Raw genomic sequence first — 26,850 nt, forward strand, 5'->3', positions numbered from 1 at the left:
GTATAATGTTATTAAAACAAACTTCCTACAACATACTCACAACATATAAAACCTATATGCAAATCTGATGAAAGCTGCTTGTGTTTCTGAAACACATATTCCATACTGGTGGCAAGAATGTCCAAATCTACATTACAAAAATGAAAACATTACCATCCATCCAGGAGTTGCAAATGTATGAAATCCTCTTGTTGGGTAGTTTTACTAACAGGCTTTACAGCAGGGCCTTCCATTAGATTTAAATGTGGCAGGTGAGTTGACAAAGTAGGGTGAGGGGTTGGGAAGACCTACCCCAATGGGGATAATTCATTTTTTTTTAAAGTAGCATGGTGTAAGGTAAAAGTAGATGGGCTGATAAGGAATCCACTGAATTTACAGACTAAAGGTTCAGACATTTGTTTTTAAGAGAAAAATGAAAGAAGGAAACAATACAACAGATATTTTAATATGACTTTAATGTTTATTTTCTAGATTTAATTAAGATTATGAATCAGAATCAGTCTCCAACTCCACTGTAAAGTTTATCTATTACTTCTTCTGCTCAGGCACCTGCAAATTAAAACAAAACTGTAATGCTTAAATAAAGTCATATCATCTCAGCACTACTTATATATGCAGAAGTCATGTTAATCAGCATTATAAAAATGTATGAAATTTTCTTCACTGCACTTGTGCTTCCCTTAATATCGTTAAGCCATGATACAAGATAACTTTGCACTTGTCATTTCTGGCAAGTGGATAGTGCAATCAATTTGCGCAAAGATGAATTTATTTTGTCCAAATATTTCATGTGAATAAAAATTCCAAATGGACCAACTTGTCCGATCAGACAAGATGTATGTATAATGTAGTTAGCTGTACTCTAGCTCTGATAGTCCTGGGCAATAGGATAAGCTGATTTTGTTATCAGTTTAGAAATGCATCTGCTTTGCAAATACTATGCTTTAAAAGACGAAATTGAATCCAATATTGATGAAATAAGAGTCATTTGGATTACCTTGTTTTTTATCATTCTGCATTGGTTGGGTGCATATTGGAGGGTCTCTGATATGGCCTCTTCCATTCCATTTGCCTTTGCTTTGCCATTATTTTTCAAGCAGGCTTCTGCAAGAGTAATATAATGTTTTAAAATAAGTTTCACAACAATGGATGCATTGCATTTTTCTAAATGCCAGCAATAATCAATGGAATATTTTTAAAACATGTACTTTGAAATGTGGTCTCAAGTTACTTTATCAATTCATTTAAAAATCTCTGGCAAGTCACATGAAAAACACAATTTAAATCAAGCCATACTTACTTATCAAAACCTGACATATCACAAGCTCTTGAAATGCTTTTTTCCCTTTACGTCCCTTTGGACTATACTCTGGCCAGTCTTTTTGTTCCAAGCTTTTTCATCATCCTGCAGACACTATCCCCAATTGTAAACCTGCCAAGGGAGCTCAAGTAGCATATCTGAAAATAATAATAATAATAATATTACTATTTTTTGATTTCGATATTATTATTATTAGTAGTATTTCATGATCGATGTGACAAAATATGCTTGTATATGGTTATTTTTTGCCATGGTTTTGCAAGCAAATTTATTTTCTCTAACTTGAAAAAAATTTGATAACATTAACTATGCAACACAATGTACCAACAGCAATTATAAACCAAATTAACCACCGTGAATCTATTAACTTCATAAATGACATTCACTCAAGGATTGAATTAAAATAGCCACATAATATGTAATAGTGCATGTAGTAAAATACCTGTTGCATGTTCATCTCTAAACATGTTTTGGCCTACATCCATAAGACAAAACAGCTGACCACTACATGTTCACCCCACCCCCAAAAATAATTATACAGGCACCGCAGAACATGCATAATGCATATTGAGGTTCACAACAGCAAATAAAGGTTATAACAGTTTTTTTAAATAGCAAATAAGGCCCCAATTTACCATCTTCTTGGAGAGTTTGGGATTCTCCTCCAACCTCTGGCAAAGGCCCTCTAGTTCCTCCACTGAATCACATGGCATTTCAAGAATTTCTTCTCTATATTCTGTGTATGGGCCTTGTGTTTGAACTTGGAGGGCCAGCTGCTCCAACAAATTCTCAACATTTGTGTCCAGTTTCATAAGTAAATTGAACTGGAAATCTGTAAGAGATTTGTGATGAAATTAGTTTTGAAAGATCAAGATCATTATTATAAACTCCTTATAAAGATCTGTACAGTGAACATGGGTTTAACAATGAAAAATATTTATGGAATGAAATACATGGTTTTTGTACAGTTTATTTGAAAATAAATAAAACTTTTCCCTATAATCCTTTATGTTTTTATTCCCTGGATATGTTGTTTCACTGCTGGTGTCTGTAAAGTCTGCATTCAATGTAGATGGTTTAGGCGTCTGACTTACAGAAAACAATGGTATACATAAGAAAGGAAAATAAAAAAAACCAATGGAATGATGAACAGTCGACACATCAATGAAAAACAATTCATTGTTTATTTGCACAAATAAGTCTTGAACAGTATGTTTTATGACCTATAATTTAATTAATTAACATCTCACAATGTTCTGAAATAACAGTATCTAAGCTACAAGAGCTTGTGCTTTCATGTCATAATCTTCCATTTTCCAAACAAATGTTGATGTTGACTCAATGTATATGACCTTAGCATTGAACACTAACATTCAAAATGTCTACAAGATGACAAAACTATTATCAACTGAAGTGACAACAAACCAATGAGTTTCACGTGCACTGAACATAAGCATTTTTAAATGCTACAAAATGTGTTTTTAGTGTACTGCCACAAATTACCCAACATTTTGTCACACATAAAACAGTTCTACTACCTTAGATGAGAATTAAATTTATGAATACAGTGTATAATTGACTTACTCGTACTTAGTGAGCTGTAAATGAAATAAGAGATTATATAAAAGTCAACACCTGTAGTATTTGTTTCATTATTCTATAATGTACATTTATTTCCATCCTCAATACTTACTACTTGCAGAGGAACTGGCAGAGATAAATCTTTATATTCTCCACTCCAGAGTGGATGGGGATGGTGATGGTGTTGTCCTTCTGGATGCAGCTAAATGTATAAAAATAATCACTAGTCCTTAATTGCAGTAAAAAATAAACAAAGAAATCTGACTGAATTGTTTGGCATGTAAACAAAATGCATACTGGTTGCAATGACCACTGTATATAAGGCAGTGATACAATATATCACAAAATGCATTCTTTTTTAAGAAAACATCTAATCTCATATATACAGCATCATGAGTAAGTAAGTACTCTTAAACACATCTTATTAAACAGACAGAAAAATGATGAAATTTATACATACTTTTGATAAGGAATTTCCAATTGTGGTATGGTATAAAAGCAATTGATGAAAAAAGACCAGATAAACTAAATAAAACATACCAGCAGGATAAGAGGAAATCTTGAAGTCTGCAAAATACTCTCCATTTCAGGAGGTTTTGGATGAGATGGCTGACCAGAAAGGTTTCCACTTGAGATTTTCATCTTTTTTTCAGTTCTTCATTTTCATCTGAAATATCAATGAGAATTTGTAAATACTGTATGAGTCCTTGAATACACTGACGCCTTGTGACATACAGGGTTTGCAGAACAATCGCTAGCAATATTCACCACTTTTAAATCCAGCTGGTGAATTTTCACCATGAAATGCATCCGAATGCAGTGAATAATCCTGGATCAAAGACAAAATAGTGTACAGAAATGTGCAATAAATTAGTCAAGCTCCAGACAAAGCAAAGATATGATTTATCTCTGATTCATAATGACTTTTCTTGTGCTACACATTTTACCAATGCAAATTACATTGAATTTTGCAAATTAAATGGTACAATTAAGATATGTATGTCAAAAGATTACTAATCTTCAGCTTTCCAATTAATGCTAAACACAAGTATCAAGTCATGTATTTAGTCTCTCACCACCAATAAATGCATTCTTAAGTAATAATCCTAGAGTGCACCAAAGTCATGTGAACTTGATCCAATTCCAACATTACTGCTGCTTCAGTGCTTAGATCCAGTATTGCCTTCACTAACTGATGTTATTAATACCTCTCTCTCATCAGCATAATTTCCATCATTTTTCAAAACTCCCATTGTAAAACCTCTGCTGAAGAAACTAACACTACACCATAACGATTTAAAGAACTACTGCCCGGTTTCTAATCTCCAATTCATAAAAAAAATCTTAGAAAAGGTTGTTCGATCCCAGCTTGTATCTTGTCTGAATTCAAACAGTCTTTTTAGCAATGTACAATCTGCATATCGCCCTTGCCACAGGACACAAATTGTGTCTGCAAATAGATTACACTCCAGCCCAGCTGATCTATGTTGTGGTGTTCCAAAGGGGTCTGTTCTTGGACCTGTTCTCTACATTCTGTACACTCAGCTGCTCTCAAGTGTCACAGATCATCATCCAGTGTCTCACCAATTGTACACTGATGACACCCAAATATACAAATCTATCCACCCAAATGAAGTTGATGCTACCATCCAAGGTGTAGAGATGTGCATTTCTGATGTGAAATCATGGATGACTTGTAAAAAGCTGCAGATGAATGATGATAAAACTGATGCCATTCTGATCACAACACAAAGACTTTCTCATTCACATCCTTTACCTCACACAATAAATATCAGCAACATCAATATTAAATTCACACAATCAGTACAAAACCTAGGTGTTACTCTGGACAGTACTCTCACATTGCACCAACATGTCATGAACATATGCAAGGCTGCATATCTTGAGCTGAGACGCATCAGCTCCATTCTCAGATATCTTTCAGTTGATGCCACTAAAACACTTGTGTGTTCATTACTACTTTCAAGACTGGACTATGGAAACTCAATTCTGTCTGGTTCATCTTAATATCTACTGCAGAGACTTCAAAAAGTTCAAAACATAGCTGCTTGGATCATACTTAGAGTACCACAATCAGAGCACACCTCCCCACTGCTCTGTACCCAACACTGGCTATCCATTCGATGCAGAATCAAACACAAAATCTGTTCTCTGACAGACTCTAGTCCAACATACCTATCCGACCTCACCTATGTGTACACACCAGCAAGATACTTACGCTCCTCTTCCGACAATCATATACTCATTATTCTCACTATGAAAACAAAGTCATATGGACAGCATTCTTTTGCATACCAGGGCCCAGCAACATGGAATGAATTGCCCACTGAATTTAGACACAAAGACTCAGTGATCCCATTCAAGAGTGCTCTCAAAACTACTTATTCTGACTGCAAAAACAAACTTAAAAACTTAATAATGTTAACTACCTTAAATATTCTCAGCATGTTTTTTATGTTTTCTAATTTCATGGTGTTTGTTTTTGTAATCATATCATTGTGTATGTTTTTATGTTGTCGAAAGTTGCAAAGCGCTTAGAACTTCTAAAGATTAGGCGCTATACAAAGTCCTCATTATTATTATTATTATATTTAGCTTGGATGAATATTTTTAAAATCAGTGGCCATAACTAAAACAATGGGATTTTGTTTTCTGATCATAAAAGTATGTTGGACACCATCCATGATGTACAATGCTGTCTGACATTTCTATGCACCTAAGGTTTCCATCTCAAATATTAAAGCAAAATGCATACCGAATTTGACAGATTGACGAAAATAAAATAAAGCAATGCTTACCATTTGAAAAGAGGCAACTGTCACTAGAATATTCTATTTAAAATGATATTAATTTTGGACACAGGGGATACCACCCCCATGTTTTCCTGACTCGTGATATGTCGGCCTATTATGTGCACAGCTTTGAAAAGACGTAATGTTTATCCATCGAGCTATAGAAATGAAATACATTTACTGTAGACTGTTTCTGTCAGCAGTTAAGTTGAGTAATTAGGTCAGGTTTATAGCTAGTTTACAAAATTCAATGTAGAATGCCAATAAATGACAAGATATATTTTTGCAAACTAAAGTGATCTTGAAAAAAGATTAGTAAAGTTTAACATTTTATAAAAAATAAGCTATTATGTGGAAGAGAAACAACAATGAAATAGGATGCAATGTGTTTGCATCTTGTTGATGGGGGAAAATTACTAAAGAATTTAGAAACAGACTATACGCTGGGGAATTTTTTGAGAATTTATGTTCTGGCGACAAGTTTACATATTGGGTAGCAGATGATTTTGCATGTGCGGGACAACTTCTTGCAAAATTGGAAACTTGGATTAAAATGCAGTATTGTTTTAAGGTATACATTACCATATTTTATATAATGTATTGTATGATTCTAAAAGATGCATAGTTAATCGGAATTTCTGGGTTACAGATTCAAGAAGGTCATGGAGTGGGTCTACATGTTGACTAATAAATTACTATTTGATCCCCTAGGTGATATTTCAATTCTAAATTAAAACTAATAATACTTAATGTATAACCAAAAATGCAACAACCTGGTGGAGAGGCGAAAATGGATATAAAAAACTTCCATATAGCCTCAGCAAATTTAAACTGAATAAATAGGGAAAAAATAATTAAACTAAACAACAAGACAAATTATGATATGATTTTCATACAAGAAACACATAATAAGTTGACTAAAGAACTAATAACTTCATATGAGGAAAAATTAAATGGGGTTATAATTGTGAATGATTATAAGGAGATGTAAGGGGAGGGGTAGCTACTTTTATCAAGAATAAAATGGGAGTAACTTGGGAGCAAAAAAACAAGGGAAACTTTTTTGCAGGAAGATTGATACATATTGTGATACAGGACACTCATTTTATAAATGTATAAATACCTGCTAATAAAAACAAAAAGCAACAATTCATTGAAAACCTGTTTAAATATGTAGAAACAATTTCAAAGGCCCCCCTCCAATCTGTGTTGATATTGATGGAAATATTGTGGATCTGATGTGCAATCTTACTGCATGCAAATCTTTCCAGAAAGCACCTATGTACTGTTTAGACACCGGTATTTGGTAACAGCCATATCTAGCGCAAAATTAAAAATGGTCATAGGACAGAAGGTTGAGTAGCTACAATGTCATAGCCTCAATGTCTCCACGAAGTAGGGATAGTAATATTTGTGCTAGGGTTGTGCTATTCCATGTCGATTTACAAGTAACCAAACAGGATTTGATTTGGAAATATTTTTCGCAAAAAGACCTCTTCTGCCAATGGTAGCTCAATGGCTGGGAGAAATACTGGCAAGTCAGATGTGTATAAAATGTACAGCAATGTGTGCAGATAAAATTGTCAAAAATGTTTGCAGGTTTTAATGAAAGGGCTATATCAGCCTTGAAAGTGCCAGAAATTATCATTATAGATGTGGCTTGAGTCTACATGTTTTCAGTTAACAAAAAACAGGGTATCAAAGCTAGTAACTGGCATCCTTGTTAATTTGACTAATAACTATTTTTAATTAACCATTTCAGATTTATAAATATATACTCAATAGTAGTGAAGTGGGATGATATAGCGTCAATGGGACTTACCATTAAAAACCACCCTGGGACGATATAGCGTCAATGGGAAATTTAACATTATGGAAACCCTTGGGACGATATAGCGTCAAGGGGAATTTAACATGGGAATATGGGACTGTTTAGCGTCAAGGGGAATTGAACAGGGTGGGACTGTACAGCGTCAAGGGGAATTTAACATGGGCAAAAAAAAAAAAAAAAAAAATCTTGGGCCTGTTGAGCATCAAGGGGAAATGGAACAGGGTCAGGACCCTATTTTAATAAGGTCCCGACCTGATGGGTCTATGGAAATGGAACAGGCGAATATTGAAACAGGGAGGGGTCTCTATTTTTTATTTTTTTTAAAACAAAAAAAAAAGAAAAAAAAAAGGGTAGGCAATGAAAGTCAAGATCTTTTCGAGACCTATGAGTGGCCCTGAAAAGGGCCTTTGGGTTTCTTCTTCTTCTAACTCTTCCACTTCTTCAACCATCTTCTAACTTTTACCAATATTCCTGTCATCTTCTTCTTTATTTCTGACTCAGGCATCCAGTCAGGATGACCTATCACTCGGAATTTCTCCTGTATTCTTATCCAGTTATTGTTGAGTTTCTCAAAGCTTTCTTTTCTCTTTCTATTTTCTTCTTCTTTTCTTTCCTTAGACCACCTTTCTTTGATGTTCTTTACCTCTTCCGTCAGCACTTTCCTCATTACTTCTTCCGTTTTTGTCAACTGGTCGAACCCCCATTTTACGTATCGCCACTCCATCCAATACAATACTTTTTCCAGGAAGCACCCGACTTGGATGACATGGTCCAGTGCTTCCTTCAAACTTCCCACTCTGACATAAGGTGGGTCAGTAAATCCTCTTGACTTGTTGACTTCTTCTTCTATCATCCCTGCGATGAGATCTCCGGCCACCTTTAGTCCTTTGACTTGAATAGTTAACAAGTCTTGCCTATTTCCATCACTCCATTCCTTTTCTATTCTTCCTACAACATATTCAACATCCATTATCCAAAAGTAGATATCTCTTAATAGATTGAATAATTTTGTCACCTCCATCTTCTTTGTTTATTCCGTGGAATGGTCTGAACGATTGTTGTTGTTGTTGAGTTGAATTATAGTGGCGTGCGCTTCGCATTGAGCATGTACCACTGGTTTATGATGCCACAGGCACCTAACTGATTACTCCTTGGAGGAAGGAATGGAGCCACTTTCTCCAGGCATATCTGTGTTCACAGAACACTAATTGATTGGGCCGTCAGGTCAAGGTACTTTTGTGTACACATCGATCTGATTGTAAGGCCTATGTTTTGTTTGAGTGGGATTGGACCCAGCACACACTCTGTCATTCATTTGCATTGATTAGCGACTAGTGGGATTGGACCCGATCTAGTCCGTATTTTTAATTTATGATGCGTGCACTGCACGTATGTGTTTTGATGTCTCTCCGTCGCAGGATTTTTCTGATCCAGGGTATTTTTGTTCTAAATTTCCGTCTTTGGAATTTTGAATCATAAAAACTCTGTGCTGTTTTTAAGAGAGATAGAGTCTATTGAGGTCGATGTTAGCTTTTAGGTGACAGTATTTGTCGATTGGTTTTGCAGCCTTGTGCTGCTGGCCCTGGATGGAGTTGGTGTTTTTTCCATCTTACTGAGTAATTGTTTTTGGGTCCTAATTATCTAGTTGTAAATTTTGGTTGCAGCCTTGTGCTGCTGGCCCTATAGTCACTGGGTTTTTTTGACTACCTTATACAAGTAATTTTTGGGGTGGTATTCTATATATTTGTTATATTTGCAGCATTGTGCCGCCGGGCCCGATAGTCGTTGGGTTTTTTTGACTACCTTATATGTGTAAGTTTAGGGTCTTAATACGGGGGATCCCTGATGGTCTATTCTTGCGACCACCTTATACGTTCTATTTTGGGACTATATGGTTATACCTAGTTTTTGTCTTAGCTGTCACCTATGTAGAAGATAGACTTTTGGAGCTGTTAGTTAGGGTGTTAGGTGAGTATTAAGTTAGGAGAAGTGGAGAAGGTTTGTTTTGTTTTTCCCACCACCCACCCCCTGTATATTTCTTCCTGGTATTTGAACTAGGTGTTTTTTAATTTAATGATATTTGTTTGTAGAGTTTTATCAGTCAGTGGGCTAGTTTTGATAAAATGAGTTTTTCTATTGTTCAGAATTTGGTACTTGTTTTGTGAGTGTATTTATTTTGTAATACTTTTGGCTAGATTCGGATTAGATTCCCTCGTCGATCACACTCGCCTCTCATAAATGGAGAGTTCAGGGAGACCGAATCCTTGTCTTCGCCATTGGTCCAAATTTGATATATATATATTTTATGTAAGTATTTATTAGTGTAATTTAGATAATTTCATTGCTTAGCCGGTTTCGGATTAGATTCTCTCGTCGATCACACGGTCTGAATGACGAATACTGTGGGTTCTTATACTTAAAGCGCGGACGTGAAGGAAAACATCCCCTAAGACTAAAATCTTATATTACCAAGATCATCACTTAAAACGTACAATTCACAATCTTCTCCTAGAGCAAAAGTAATCCACATAGTGAGTAATTTCAGACCACTGCCATTCAGGGTAACGTTCAAGAATCTCATTGAACTCTTTTGATGTAAACGGTCTAAAGCGATATAATAGTATGAATGCACCCTTGACCCAGAGAAATCTAACACACTGGTTGACTTTTTTCACTTATCTCTTGTGAATTTCTCGGAATAAAAGTTCTACAGTTACCCATTGAGATTTAACTCTGGCAAGCCCCTGCCAAACTTCCTTGTAAATCTTCTCTTGCAGTTCTTTAGGTAATGATTCAATATCGTTTTTGAAATGAAGTTTAAATACTGGTCTCGATGATGTCCAACATTTAACTCCTAACCAATCTGGTTTCTTCTTTAACGACATGGTAAGTTACTTCAATGTCTCGGTCCCACTAAGGGTAAGTAATGACAATTCGGTGACCAACGAGCATGTTCTAGATAGGCCGAATCTTGTGGTTCCCAGTGGTGAAGTGACACACCGCAACTGAAGCACTTGACTTTATCCCCTTCGTGCAAGTAGAAAAATCTGGCTCTGGCTAATTCTTTGGGGATTGGTCCTCCCAGATACTTAGGCCATTTTCCTTTGAATGATTGAAGACGATTTTCAAAGTCGCAGTATTCTGACAAACACACAGGGAATGAATATTTGTCTTTCACAGGTTCGTTTCGATGAGGGTTGGGTGACATGGACAGGAGTTTGCTCAGGGCTGGATGACATCCGTAGGGGGGTAGACGTGAAGGTGAACATCCACATTTAAAATGAAACCCAGTAAAGTGTCCAACAGGACGAGCAGCATCGCTTTCGCATCTCTCAGGTTTGACACGCACAGCATCACTTTCCATGAGAGGGGTAGTGAGAACAAAGTTCTCATGATGCTTTACGGCATCGCTAAGGTCACAGCGTACAGCATCGTTCCCATCGCAAGGCTCACAATCACATTCCACTTCAGAAGCCCCAAACTTGAATTGTGCCTTTCTGAACTTGTTTTGTGTTTCTCTGAAAGTATTCATCTTGTTCGCTTGGTCTTGGTAGTCACAATGAACTATCGATCTTGACCATAGCCCCTTTTTATACTAGTCACAATGCAGTCTCAAGCTTGTACATCGTTCCTTTTTTATATCTAGTTTTTGAAGGTACTGTTTCTAAGGTACCGTCATAATTGTACCGTAGTGCAATGGGTGGAAAGGCCATAGAAAGGTAAGGGCAGTGCAAAGACCATCAAGTGTGTTCCAGAATAGCTGAACCTTTATAGATACATAGATCCATTCGTAACTTCAGTCCACAAGCAAAACACTGTACTTCGTATCCCAATCCTGACTCAAGTCCCAAGTAGACAAATCCTGTTCTAGCTAAAACATGCGAAGAAGGTAATCCTTCCCTATCCGTAAACTATTTCTGAAATGTGTCCAATCGACGGGCACAATCACAATAGTCAGGTAAGAAGACTGGAAAATGGTAGAGTTCTCATCAGGTTTCTCACTTGATTCTTGCTGTGGCGTAGTCATGCTTCTGGTGAGTGGCTATCCACTTACAACCAATGTTTTATACCGACATGTCCATATGGCAATGTAAAGTGATTGGGAAGCTGCACTCGCTTCTGATACACGTTTTGACAGACTTTTTCCAAGGGTCGACTGACGATGTGGTGAGTGGGTAAACGTACAATCTTGTTCGGTTGATAGGTGGTCACTTTAAAGTGTTCATCTTCTCTAGACTGCAAAGCTTCTTTCAATACGCCAAAGTTCACCACTCGACTGGTACGATAATTCAGAGTCAATCCTTTCACTTTACACTTCGTGTGCACTTCTCCTTGTTTGTCCCGGTATTCGTAGCCGTAATTTTTAAGACCACCACTGTCGAAACTTAGAATCTTGTCGTCAGAATGCTCGTCTGTCCAGGTTCCTAAACGGTCTCCTTCGATGTTAGGGTGCTGTTGACTCGGGGGATCGATGTAGATGCAACTGTCCGTGTCAAAGTACAGGACGCGTTCCCCTAACGCTTCGTACAGTTTTAAGCGAGCATGAGCTGTCACGTAAGCTGCAATGATGACATTTCCAAAAGGATTGGCTTCTACAAAGTCCAGATCTTCTTCGTAATTGACTAAGATCAAATCTTCGCGAACGACGTCCACGTGTTTGATGAATTTAGTTTTGTTGTGAATCATCTGGAAGTAGCAGGAAGGTTCTGTCAAATATTCTGTCTTGGGTAAACACGGTCGTTGTGCCATTTTACCCCACAAGCAATTTAACATCACTTTGGCAAACGATCGCCTGCCTTTGTTTTTCTCGATGTGATCTAAAGTAATGCCTTCTTGTGCCCAGTATTTCTCTTTGAATGTCTTTTGGTCTTCGGGAGTGTGACACCAGGACGGATAACCACTGGCTTCTTGCTTTAGTTTCAAAAAGGCATCCACGTAGTCTGCCAAAATGCCTTTCTGAGTGGGGTCACCCTTGTTGTATTGTTCTGTCTTGGGAAAGTGACAAATTTCATACACTTCTAACAGTTGGTATCCCATGTCCAGAGCTTTGAACAATTCTACGCTGACCCACGTCCCCGTCAAGGCCCGTTCTTCCTGGGTGTGCTGACAAGGCTGGTCTTGGTTGCACGTTTCAGCACAAGTACGGCACAAAGGAAACATCAGTTTGTCTTGACAATGGTGAGGTAGAACGGGATGGTACAAGTCAGTGGGAGCCAAAACTTTACATTTGATCAAGCCTTCGTATTGTCGAATGTTTTTCAAATCGATGTGTTCCGTCAACAATTGTGGGTGCCCTGCAGGAAAGCGACAATATTTGCACACGTAGGGATACAGTGAACACACGTCCAAGTATTTGATTTCTTCTCCTTTCTCTTCGTCGGCTTGGTACAGCAAACTGGTGTCATTGGTCCTTCCTCCATACAAACTATCCCTAGTGTTTAGGGGGTCCACGAACTGGTAACTTTCCACGAAGTGTTTAAACTCGGGATCGGTTTTCAAACGGTGATGGTACTCGTGTTCCCACATTTCCACCACTTAGTATCCTTCCTGTTCTAACTTTAGGCGTCGCTGACATGTGGCCTGGTACAAGTCTTCCATGGTTCATTGTAAAAACTGATTTTTAGTGCCACGGTCAGGGTAACAGACGGGGCATCCGTGAAATAAGCAACCTTTAAACTCGTACACAATCTTGGCGTTTTCTAAGTCCCAACCATCGACCGAATGCATTCTGATGGTCTTTTCACCCCCTCCGTTGCGGGCATGCTGAATCCATTTTTCTTCCTTGTCGCACAAGTAATGTAACCAGCGTAGGGCTTTGACCGAGTATTGACGTCTGACATAGTTGGTCATTTGAGGACTGATGACAGCCACGGTGTTTTCAGGCATGAATCGTTGCCGGTACACTAAGGAACATGCTTTGGCAATGGTGCAAGCTTCTTTGAAAGGATCGACCCCTCCGTGTTCCATGAACAGTTCTCGAAATTTTCCACAGCAACGCCGTAAAATGTCCACGTCGGAACGACAATACTTTAGCATTTCTTCCTGAAAGTCGAAAGGGTCAGAGGCGTGAGCCTGGTACCAAGCGTAGAAAGCTTCTCGTTGTTCGGTACGCATGTTGTCAGGGTCGTAATAGTGAGCCTCAGGCAAATGAGGTAGAACGGTGTGTTGATTGGCTTCCGTATTAAAAAAGTGTGGAAAGCACCCTTTAGCCATTTCTGTCATTCCAAACGTTTTAGGCATTCGACTCAAAGGCATGGCTAAGTAACTCATCGAATCTTTAAACTGTACTTGTCCCACTTGCATGAAAATGATTTTGGCTCCATTCAAAGTGACTTTAGGACGTTCGGTGCCATGTTCTGTATAGTATCTGTGAAGAAACTGTCCATCGTATCCGGAGAAATTGTGAGCCATCACTGTGGCATGACGATGACAATCTCCGTAACGTTCGATGTCCTCTTGGCTCCATGTCTTGTCGATGGGGTGTAAGACCCATCGAGCGAAATCAGCTAGCGTGTTCGGTCCTCAAAAGATTTTTTCACGTCCTCCAGAAATCTTGCTGCAGTGAGGGCAATGACTGAAAATAGGTTCTTGAATGCACTTCTCGCACGCTCGATGAGCCACGCAGAAATTAGGAATGTGAATACCAGTCTCTTGCATGCATTCAAAATCGAAAAAGATGAAATTGCCTTTCTTCTTGTGACCAATCTCTTTCTCTGGTTGGGGTTGGTATTTTTGCACATAGCATTCGTGTTCCAAGTCCACGATGTGGCAGCAAATGTGACATTTTTTCTTTCCTCGACATAGGTGTGCCTTGGCATTATTGGTAAGTATGCCAGGTAGGGCACAATCTCAGCAGCTGACAAGCACATTTCTTCTGTGAACCTTGCATCTTCAAATGTTGTTGGTAACAGACAGGGCTGACAAACGTGTGCATACCAGTTGAACAATGCACTCGTTCTTGTCCTTCGCTCAGACAGGGTGGAGAGGCCAAACATGCTGAGCATTTCAATCCACATCTCGGTGATGAACCCTTCTGCTTTCTCTAACAGTACTTCGGACTTGAAATCTTTAAACTTCACCGTGTATTTGTAAGCTGTAGTTCTAAATTTTCTAGAGGGATGCTCTTCCGTCTCTTGAATGGAATAGTACTTTTCAGGGTTGACTAAGGGTGGTGAAGTTTGTTTAGAGGGTTTGGATTCTGGTTCACTCATGTCCTCTTCAAAATCACTGGCATGAATTTGTGCCAAGACTTCAGCCCTGGTACGAGGCGATAAAGCACGTTTCTGCCTCTTACTTTCTTCTTCTTTCTTCTCAAATGAATTGGATCGTTTCATCTTGATAGCAAAAAGTCAAATGACTAAAGTTTAAACACCATGGACTAATTTATAGCCATAGCAGACCAGCGTATATAGAAGGGTATGTGTCTTGTCCTTTCACTATTCATTTCACTCTCAAACCGAGCACAACGATGGAAGAGGCTACCCAGATCGAACGTTTCATCAGAGCTTTGCGAGGGGTCATTAGAAAATTCTCTTCAGACCAGCCGAGGGACTACTCTCCTTCCTTTCAAGATAAAAGTCAAGATACTTACTATATCTGTCAGAAGAAAGGGCATTGATCTTCAGAGTGTCCAGACCGTCAAAAAAGAAAAAAAGGGGCTAGAAAAGACAAAAGTCAAGATACCTGTTATTATTGTCAAGAAAAAGGACACTGGTCTCCAGATTGCCCAAAAAAGAAACAAGGAGTCAGAAGAAGAGAGCGATTCTTCAGAGGAAGAAGAGGAAGAAAACAGGTGAAGAAAAAGAAACAGGAGAAGAAAAGAAGAAGAGAAGAAAGTGAGGAGGAATAGGAGGAAAAGACTGTGGTGGTGAAGAAATTCAAAAAACTGAGAGAGTGAACAATGAGAAAGAAGAAGTTTACGAACTTTTTAAAGTGCTCTGTTGTGAATTGTGAATTGGATTGTAAATATTTATAAAAGAATAAATTAGGTATTAAAAAGTAAGTGTCTTTGGGTTTTGATTTTAAAATAAGAACCTACACTCACACAATCATACACACGTACTATAGAGGTAAAATGTTTTTTTTTTTTATAATTTGAATGGATGTTGGCAATTGAAAGTCTATCTCTTTTCGACAGACGTGGGTGGCCCTGAAAAGGGCCTTTTTTGGTGTAGGGGTGAGTTTAACTTTAACTGCCTTAAGCCTTTGCCATGGCCAAGGCCTACTTCTGGACTGCGTAGTGTTGATGATGATGATTTGGTTGAAATCACTAAGGGTGGCATGGGAGGCTTAGTCACAGGGTTGGAGTGTTTAGCTCGGGAAGGTCGTATTCTCTTTGGTCGTAATAAAGAAGTCTGATAACATTTGTTTCAGACTTCTTAACTCCGCTAAAATGTCTAACAGTACCGTGACCATTTGATTTTCACACCCTTGTTTCTTTGCTGCTGCTTCTTCTTCTTCTTGTTTTTTTCTTACCTCTTCTTTTTGCTGCTGTTGCTGTAGGAGAAAAGCTTGTTCCGCTTCCTTTTGCTGTTGTATAAATTTCTCCAATTCATCTTTCTGTCTCTGTCTAAATTTCTCCACGTGTGGTAATGAAGGAGAAGGTGACGAAGGTTCCGGAACAAATTCTTGCGAGGTAAGAAAATCCACAAAATCCCAATTCACCTCTTCTGAAAGTAAGTCCAGTTTCCCTTGGGTAGTCTCCACAGCTGGTGCACCCCAATTTATCGTTTTCTGAGTTTCCGTCATGTTGAAAAACTGTCGCATGAATTGACTGCACACAGGTGCTAGCAAATCTATATAGACCACATGACGTCACAGACTGCTCTCTTCGGATTGGATGTGGGCTGACTGAATTTTGTAACGCGTGTTTGGATTGGTCAGTGAACTCCGTTTCAATCCTTCCTCTCCCTATAAATAAGTGCAGTTCACTGCATTCCTCCACCTGTTCTCGGCACCTCAACATGTGGACCAACGTTCAATCTTCTACGCTTGTGTCTTCGATGATGTTCAGGACAGACATACCGATGTACGTCCGATCCAAGTGGACAGTTGTCCATAGGACAGATACCAGCCTATGGATACGTAGGATCTATGTGGAGAGGCAAGGATGTCTCAAAAGAGTTTTAGTCTATGGTCCTGCAGTCAGGCGAAGCCTAAGGACAAGAAGAAGTCACAGATGCCCTTTATGTTAAGGGCATATTAACATAAACCCAAAGGCCCTTTTCATGGCCACTCATAGGTCTCAAAAAGATCTTGACTTTCACTGCCTACCCTTTTTTTATTTTTATTTAAAAAAAAAAAAAAATAGAGACCCCTCCCTGTTTCAATTTTCGCCTGTTCCATTTCCATAGACCCATCAGGTCGGGACCTTATTAAAATAGGGTCCCGACCCTGCTCCATTTCCCCTTGACGCTCAACAGGCCCAAGATTTTTTTTTTTTTTTGCCCATGTTAAATTCCCCTTGACGCTATACAGTCCCACCCTGTTCAATTCCCCTTGACGCTAAACAGTCCCATATTCCCATGTTAAATTCCCCTTGATGCTATATCATCCCAGGGGTTTCCACAATGTTAAATTTCCCATTGACACTATATCGTCCCAGGGTGGTTTTTAATGGTAAGTCCCATTGACGCTATATCGTCCCACTTCACTACTCTCAATGTGTTTATACCAATATTAAGTTTCTGTATGTCACTGTGTTTAAGTTTTGATTTTCTCTGTTTTATTTCACTTGATACAAACACATGCTGACTAATCTTGTCATGTGGTGTATCTCGATCATACTGTAAAAGTGCATAGCTTAACACAGGTTTCGAACTCTTGCTATGAGCAGCAGCAGTAAACATGGCATGTACCACTAGAAATCAACTTTTTTTCTTCTTGGCTACAAAATCATTAGGTACTAATGTGTAAACTATTAAGTTGGTAATTTTTTAAATATAATTATTGTGCAGATTTACTAAATGTACTTTTGCGATACTAAGTCCCATGTTTGTTTAAAGGTTCTAACAAGCTGGGGTTTTTATGCAATATGTCATAAGTATATAAGGTGTTGTGGGCTGCATGTATGAAGACAGCTCAGCAGCTTTCTAACTAATATTGCAATTACTATGAGCTTTTTTAAAAGTTATTTACTTTCTTTAAGTTGTTTCTTACTGTTCTGTATATAGTTTAGAAACTTTAAGCAATATTTTGGACTAGTCCGATAACATAAGACACATCACCCAATATATTTGTTGGGGGGCTGATGGGTCTTACTGCCTAACGAAGGGTGCTGTGTGGAGCGTTTTGATGTCGACAAACAGTGTAATGAAAGTCAAATTTTCAGAAATATCACACACAACTGGTAACCAATAACAATGCATTTCTACAAAGTAAAGTTATAATGTTTTTGTCAGACTTTACTTATCCTGATGTCTTTTCTCTAATAAATTCAAATTCTCACAAAAGAACCGGACCTGTTTTCAAGTTTTGTTGGCCCACATTTCAGTTGGCTGGAAAGCGATGAAAGTCAGGAATGCCAAAATCGGGTTAAGCTGAAACATTATTCTTTAAGGAAACAAATAAAAATATGTTTTGCCTATTGGAACTGTAAGCAATGTTTTGTTTCATTCAAGAAACATATTCCTCACATGAACCTACTTAAACAAACTTTGGCGTACCTCGACTACCGTTGCATTGCAACAAATTCAAATGTATGTCAATGGAACATGAAAATGTGTCCATTTGCTAGTGTCATATTTTCACTCCACCAGGATAAAGACAGCACTGTAAGTATATTAATTACACATAAATTAGTGGAAGAGTGTCGATATAGGCTGCCAAGTGTGTGAGCTATTCCTGAAACTTGGACTACTCATTCCGATGACAATTGACATTGGAACACATATACATGGCCGTTATTTGGGTAGTAAGACATAGCACTAAAACAAAATATTTTGGACTTGTACATTTTTGTTTAAGATTTTATTTAAGCACAAAATATTTATTGATGGAATTTAATGTGCTTTTCTCTATTCTAAATTATATAATTAATATTCATTCCTAACTTATTTTACAAGCAAACTACATATAGTTATATCATTTGTTATAAGAACTTGGCTATATTGTCAAGTGAGTGTTATCTTCACATACCAACACGTTTATTTTGTATGTACTGATTTTCTGTATTTAAGACTCTAATTCCATGCCTGAGAAATTTTTCTTATGCTGCAATACATGATTCAATTTCTTATACAGTATAGGTCCAAAAATGTTCTTAGGGATATAGAATACCCAAGTCATTGTGAGTGTTATCCTTGCTGATTTGATCTTTGCAATACAATTTAATCATTACTTAATCCATTATATGATTGAGGTTTTTTTAAACTAGTAATTTTTTAAATTACATTACATTTTTTTGTAATGTAACAAATCCAAATCACACACACACACTTAATCTAGCACTTCACACACATAATTCCAATGTCTTCACAAAAAGCTCAAAATGTCAAAGTCACTGTGAGTGTTATCTTCACTGACATAATATTCTAACTTCAAGTCAACAATAACTTATTAATCTAGCAATCCAGAAAAGCATAATTTAATGACATTTTTCTTTCATAATTTACTAGTTGTCTAAGTCTGAGGTGGGCAAACTATTTTTCAATGTAGCCACAGGCGTGGCGAATGAGAAGTGAAAAACATCATACGATGCCACAACTGAGCCAAACTTACATGGCCAATTTGCCACTTGTGGCAATTGGTGACAAGGTTGCCCACCCTGGGTCTAAGTCAGTGTGACCATTGTCATTACCAGCCTGAAACCCAATTTAATGCCATTTGTATAAATTCATTTCAAATAAATATTATGATATAGTTGAAGTGTAAAGTCAAGCAAGTATTCCGTTTGCAGATTTTACATTTTAGATATTACAGTAAAGTCATATTTTCTCTTGTGTAGTGAACTTTATTGCAACTGGTTCCAAAATAGTAAAACTTATTCAGTTTTCATTCACCAGAATAGGTATTAATACAATCCTGAATTAACTGTATGGTACTAAAATATACCCTGATCTTGTGTGAGATTGTAATATACAGAACTATACCTCAAGACAACAATAATATATTGAATTTATATTATATCAAGACTGTCATGGTTATGAACTCCAACTTTATTCAGGTTTTTTCATAATAAATGATCATCTTGTGTTATGGCTGAAAAGAAATCAGAGTTCATTTTAACTCCATTCTCTCCACATTTGTCAGTTGTTATGAGGCATACTCATCATCAGTGTTATAGTAAAATGTAATCTTATCTGGATCAATCTTGCTGGTGTAATATATGAATGGAGAAAGAATATTATCATCCAGATTAAAATATTTTTTATTCAGACTCTACTGAAAATTTTAGCTGGATATGGGATACGGAGCCTGATGTGTACGAACAAAGCAATGTGTACCATGACCTTTTTAATTTAACATTTTAAACTCCTGCAGAAGAAAGAGATTTTTAGATCCATTAAATTGTATTAACAAAAACATTTCTTCAGTATGATTTTCCTTTACTTAGTAGTGACACAACTCATATTTTAAAGTTGTTGTTTTGTGTTTGGTTTGGCTTTTTATGGTAAAGCAACACAAGTAAGTTATTTAGTGCCAAGGCACTTTAAGTATAGTGCCTTGCCCAAGGACGCACCATGGTAGCTAACCCAGGTTGGTCCGATGGTAGAATTTGAACCTACCTTATTTCACAGGTCCAGAAAGCTAACCACTGAGCAACTACAGCTCCCCATCTTATAGTGGAATGCTGGTATACTTTATGATCAAGAAGGATGGGTTGGGGTATGCATGTTGCATCTGAAAAAAGTGATGGAATTTTTGTTTACATAATATTTTAGTCATACAATATGAATCATTTTCTATAGATTTAAGATGTATCAGATCAAGTTAAGAAAAATTATATATTCTGTTTCCTGGGAATGTACTAAAATTCACTGTTAATGTTTGATATTTTTGGTAGTAAGCTTACTTGGTATTTTTTTCTTTTTAACTTGAATACCTAATTTGTTAACATCCTGTCCTAAATCTTCATGGTTCTGTCTATAAAGTGACAACTGTTGATACATGTAGGGAAGTTTTTGTTTATATCTTTTGATTTTTGTGGTTCTGGAAGTTGCAGTATTTGTTGTTGTATTATTAACCATTTCAGTAATTTAATGAATGCAGAGTATACTGCTCTATAAATGAAATTTAAGGGAAGATAATGTAAAAGTATGTTTCACTGCAAATATAAATTGTTTAAAATAATAATATATCATTTATCATATGACTATTCAATTGTGGTAACTAGTATTCCATCCAATATCTATGTATTAAAATATGTCTTTTCATACAGCTGGTGATCATTTAGATACAAGTCCAATTGAACATAATCAAATTATCAATGCAGGTGTTTTTATTAGTAGTAGTATTGCAAGTATAAGTGTTAGTATTAAGATTTCATATACAGGTATGATAAGTGTATCATAATGTTTAAATGATGCTCCTTGTTACAACATAAAATATGTTCATTGAAACAAATGGTTCACTGGTAAATTGGCAGTAAAGGTCTTCACTGAATTATGTTGCATAAACTATTTTACAATAAAACATATATGATGCATCTCAATTATGATGATGTGGAGGAGGAGGATTAATAATAATGCAGTTTAAGTTATCTTCATCACATAAGTTCTAGCAGATGTGTCATTTTTATGTGGCTCATTATCAGTTTGAAACTGGTCTATGATTCCTGGATCTGGACATATCTGGTCCCCTGCTGTTGTGCTGCTATGGTCTTTACAGTTCATTAGGATATCAGTTACACTTGGTTTACATTTAGAACCCCATGGGATGGAATGCCCAGTTTGAAACTGAGAGAATGGTTAATTATCCATAATATAACTCCTGCAGTTATTATTAGGTTTGATATCAAGGTCTTTCATTAAAAGCTTTTCAACTCATGTTCTGTTCTACCATACAGATAAATAAAGTCAAATTCAAGGCTTTCAGAATTGTCCAGTTTGTTTCATGTGTTGTCAGTTTAATGGGCAGGTAACTAACTGTGCAGCAGACAGACTGTATATTGCCACTGTACCATATAAACATCAGTGCTTAGTCTGCTCTCAGTGGCTGTGGTTTGATTAGTTACAAGTGTCATCACATGTGACTAATTATTAACCAATGTAATGAAACTTATATAATTAGAAGGCTGTATTTAAAAACTCTAAAGATCTTAAATGTGTGCTAGAGGGTAGGGTTAGCAGTTATAATCCCAATTATGTTGTGACGAGCAAAAGCACTGCACACATTTGAGCTTTTAGTTTGGTTCTGGTAGGGTCAAAACATGCAGGTACATTTTGATCTTTAAAAATTAACATAATTCCCATGTAATACTTTCCAAACCTAAGTATGCAATTGATCTGATAAAAGTTTTGAGATTACTGTTTAGGCTCTGTTCTTACAATACTAGATATACCTGACTACTTCACAGTGAAATGGCCAACTGTTAAGTTATATAAGCCAGATGAGTAATGTTAGCCATTTGTTTAAGTGTTTTCTCATTAATTTCATTTGTGTCACAGAGTTGCATGCAATATTTCTTTCTAGAATAAATTTATTTTATTTTCTAATTGTGTATTTTATGGTCTCACTGGACAGTTTATCTGGTGAATTTTCATCCGACAATGACCAATTACAGAAAAATGAGAATAATTTTACACTGAAGATACTAACAAAAACAAACTAATGATTTTTGTAGAAAGCATACATGTGAGATTTTGACTGCAGTAATCAGGTTAATTCCTGATGCAGCTATTGATTTCTAAACTGAACCATCACTGCCACCATCTCCTAAATTTTACATTCATTTTTGACAAGAAATAGCTATTTTCAATATTTTTCTGTGACAAGGCAGCTAAAAGAATCAGTATGTGGCTTATGCATGAATAAAGTTCACTAGTACTATAACAAATTAGCATACTTTTTTCATCAACCCTCAACCATCTAGATTTTTTTATATTTGCCTCTGTAGCAGACACACATAAAGGTCAGCAGCTCATTTGCAGATCAAGCATTTGATCTCCAGTGCTCATCTAACTGTGACAGGCAGTCACTAACAAGCCAACCTATTTCCATGCCTAACTCAAAGTAAATCTAAACCACATTATAGATTTAGCTTATGTGTGAATTTAGAAATGCTAGGCTTGTGATAATTAGGTTCATGCCTTCTACCTTAAAAATTAGGTGTATGTCAAAATACAAAATTATCCAGTGAGACCTTTGATGTTAATTTTAATCCCTATGGGATTTGTAACATAAAAAACCCAAATGCTTTATGTATTAAAAGGTAACTAATGGGGGCAGGATCTGCAGTGAATCAATGGTATGTATGATAGACTCCTGATAAAAATGTTTGTGTTACAATCCTGTTATCAAGTCAACCAGGTTACCTACTGCAATGTACCCTTGCCTTACTCCAATTCCCTCAGTACTCAGTAAACAACTAGTGTTGCTGTACATAACAAAACCAGTCCATATTGATTTTACCTATTTTACTAAATCCTGACAAAAATAATTCTCTAAATAAAGCATGATTAATATGTGAAGGTCTCGCATGTAATCAAACTCTTCCAAGCTTTTAATGATATGAACCGATTTATCAATGTTTATCAAATTTACATGAAAAACTATTTCTTATTTGTTATCAAATATGTTAGATGTTTTGATCATATAAGCATTTCTGATACATTAGATCAAAATAATCTTTTTGTCAGAAATAGAGCCCTTATAGTATTTGCAAGGTCAACCAATCAGATGCAGAATTTGAGTTTAATATGAATGAATATTTTTTTTACAAAATTGCTCCTTTGCTATATCTTGATGAGATAAATCTATTTACCAAGTCTGATAAAATTAATGAGAAATAGTTTTAAGAGCAGTAGCAAGAATGGCGAGTGAGATGTAGAACCACCACATTATTTGCATAGAATTTGCTTACAGCCTCAGACATACAAGCAAATAATTAAACAAGTCAGATCTAAATTTGACCATAAACACTGTTGTGCAAGTCGCAAGAAACTCTGCCAATCAGATGCAAGGTCACTTCATTAACATATCTTTATCACACTCATAATAAGCATCATTGTGAAGCTTGACTATACAAGCCCAATGGCCAAGTATGATCAAACTTGAATCAGCAGTAGTGGTTATAACCTCGTGTATTTGTATGCATCTTCACTTCTTCAATCTAGATCTCATTTATATAAGCATGTATTCTAAATTTAGTAAAAACTGCACTATATGCATAAATACTGCATGCGGTGGTAACATGCTCAGTCAGGTGAAAGATCACTTTATTATTATTAATGGTTAACACTCATCAAACTTCGAGGACAACTTAATGATTTTAGTCTATATTGTGGAAGTATGGCTTTTAGGCTGGATAAAAGAACTCAACTAATCTTATACATGATCACCTCGTGTATATACTTGGATTTTGCTCATTATTAGATTTATCCAAGATATTGATTTAAGCCCAAAACCAAGTTTTATATAAACAAATTGATCAGAACTATGGACTCCAAAGTAGCTAATTTCTTACTGTTGAAAGACAGAAGGGATGTGAAATAAATAACACACTCTGGACCATTACATAAACCCACTTAGCCTTTTGACCAGTTGAGATAAAATAGCAACAATAATGTTAATTCAGATTGATAAATTATGTTTTCTCACATTACCTCTAGCCCTTTTCAACATGGATGATATTTTTCTTCCACATATGTCAGCTCTTAATTAGTGGCCCTTTCCCATCATGAATGTTGTAGGTGAAACTCTCAGAATTAGGCTTTTTAATTTGTATCTGAAAAAGAAAAAAATTATTGGTCTGCATATATCAATGTCACCTTTTCTGTATTAAATTAAAATACCATGTGTGTGTGTGTGTGTGTGTGTGTGTGTGTTCATTTTAGAATTTAAGCATACTTGTCTCCATGTGTTTATTTTACAATTGATGATGATAACACATAACTGGTTCAATTGATAAAATGTTATTTCTGACTTCTTACAACTGCTCATTATATCTGAATTTACATTCAATGTTTGTTTTAATTAACATATTTTGGATAATGGGCAAATTATTTATTTTGTAGTTTATCATTATATCATTTATAAGTAATTTATCATTCAAATATTTAAAATATAGTACCATTATACTGACTTCATATTCTATATGATATCCCAGCAATACATGTTAAGCAGATAAGTGCAAATAAAAATGTTTAGAATGTAAAAGCTACTCCAAGCTCAAAGAAGATCTGCAAAAGATGATCTCCAACATATTACCAAACAAAAAGCGAAGTTAACGCAGTTACCTTTTTTATGATGTCTCAAACACCAACGGTACTGTACAGCTACGTCTTCTGAGTTTTACCGTCATCTTGTCTTTCAAACCAGAATTAATTTCTTGCGCTCTTACAAAATGAAGAAAATTTTAAATACTATAATTTAAGCAGCTTCTTTACATGACATAAGATAAATTATGGCACAGTGTTATGTCTTTCAGCACGACGCAACTTCACATTTGGACGGTGTGCTGTGTGGACATCCCTGACACAGCAACTGACATGAATCCTTTATTAGCAGACAATAATTCGGAATAAATCCTCCGCAAATCTAACATTCTCGATTTTTCATAGTTCCACTTTTTCACTGTTGCATTTGTTTGATTGTGCTCATGAAGTTGAATGAATCAAGTTCATCTGCTGTCTGAAATCCCGGTTCAGTTGGTATTTTCTTCCGCGCATGATGCCGTGTAAATACAAGTTACGGTCGACATTCAAAGTGGTTTAGGTTAATTTATTATTTTCCTTTATTAAGGTCATTTGCAGAAAGTGTTTCGCTAGGATGAGATAATTTTAAAAAAATATAACAAAAATAAAACTTTCTTTTCCAACGCTAATACTGGATATATTTCAATTTGTGATTGATACTATAAATAAATATTTAAAAAAACATTTTAGCCTGTGGCTTCGGCGCGCCACTCGTTTTTGTGGGTTTTTTAAAATGTTGTTGGTGTTGTTTTGGTTTTTGTGTGTGTGTATCACACTAAGAAACATACCAGGTATTAGGCCTAACGTAGGAAAAGAAATTATCCTCTATTTGTTACTATTCTTACTGTAAAATGACGCAAAAGTGATCAAATTGCTATTAAGATTTTGTTTTATATAACACTTACCGCTCGTTTTCCTCGAGATAAAGCAGCCACTTCAAAATGATTATAAAATCTGTGACAGATGAAGAATGTGGTTTAAATAATTCGTAATCGCCTGCCTTAAATACTGTAGGGATTTGCTAATGTATTTCATGGCCCTCGTTTGTATAGATACCAACGATCATGTATATCGACTAAAATTTGTATATTCCTGCCCACGATCATGTATTTTGTATTAAACCGTATATTACACGAGCGCTCTGTGGCGAACTCGAGGGGGGGGGGCTCTATTATACCCGCTATATCAGTTGAGAAATATATTGAACAGATCAGGCCCCAATACTCTCGCTCTGACAAACATTAAAATAATTATATGCAGAATATCGGTATGTCTCCCTCTTGCCGAAAATGTCAGCACCATATATATTTTGTAAGTAATGTAATGGGTATAGTAACACACACACGCACACACAAACACACTTTTTTTTTGGGGGGGGCGCCGGAAATATGCCCCCCCCCCCATTTCCAAAAAATTAAAAAGTATTTTATGTTTGTGTCTTTCCCCCTCAGATGTGTTGTATGTTTTATTTAAAACAAAATTTTATATAAAAAAATTTAGTTTGTAGATATTTTGATGGGGTATTTATGTTTCCATAGTGTTATCTAAAGGGTTGTTCGTCCGAGTCTGGTTTCCCTCACCTTGCTCGAAGTTCCTTCCCTTGAAATATTTTGTAACCTTTGCTATATGTCGCCTAGGTCTCAGTGTTTGCTATATGTAATGGTGCTATATTGTATGTATGCTATATTTTCTTTATGTTTGAGACAGCAAGTATAGATCAACTATCTTTCCCAGTTGTATTTCTTCCTTTATGATGTTATATTGTATCTTTTAATTTGTTTTATGGTTTTCTAATTTTGACGATGGAATGGTGTACTATTTAGATTTTGTTTAAAAAAAATAATTTCTCATTTTATTATTCGAGTGATAATATGTGTCGTTCCTCATAATAGGTTTAAAAGATGTTGATAGGTAGGTTACGCTCGATCCAAGGTTCACGCTTCTTTATTC

General features: G+C 36.3%; 1 long non-coding RNA gene across 3 annotated transcripts; it reads right to left on the reverse strand.

Moving 5' to 3' along the window:
- Positions 1-438: 438 nt before the first annotated feature.
- Positions 439-25,940, reverse strand: LOC149773797 (uncharacterized). Of its 3 annotated transcripts, XR_016417268.1 has the most exons (9): positions 24,943-25,940; positions 24,310-24,431; positions 20,272-20,386; positions 3,443-3,569; positions 3,015-3,104; positions 1,957-2,153; positions 1,301-1,458; positions 998-1,104; positions 439-549 (listed from the first exon to the last, which is right to left on the reverse strand). It is a non-coding gene; the product is annotated as an uncharacterized LOC149773797 (long non-coding RNA). The 3 variants fall into 3 exon arrangements; XR_016417269.1 differs by lacking the exons at positions 24,310-24,431; positions 24,943-25,940 and having other exon boundaries at positions 20,272-20,504; XR_016417270.1 differs by lacking the exons at positions 3,015-3,104; positions 3,443-3,569; positions 20,272-20,386; positions 24,310-24,431; positions 24,943-25,940 and having other exon boundaries at positions 1,957-2,630.
- Positions 25,941-26,850: the final 910 nt, after the last annotated feature.

The sequence above is a fragment of the Sinohyriopsis cumingii genome, unplaced genomic scaffold (genome assembly GCF_028554795.1).
Source record: "Sinohyriopsis cumingii isolate HCF-2022 unplaced genomic scaffold, ASM2855479v2 utg000553l, whole genome shotgun sequence".
NCBI classification, from domain to species: domain Eukaryota; kingdom Metazoa; phylum Mollusca; class Bivalvia; order Unionida; family Unionidae; genus Sinohyriopsis; species Sinohyriopsis cumingii.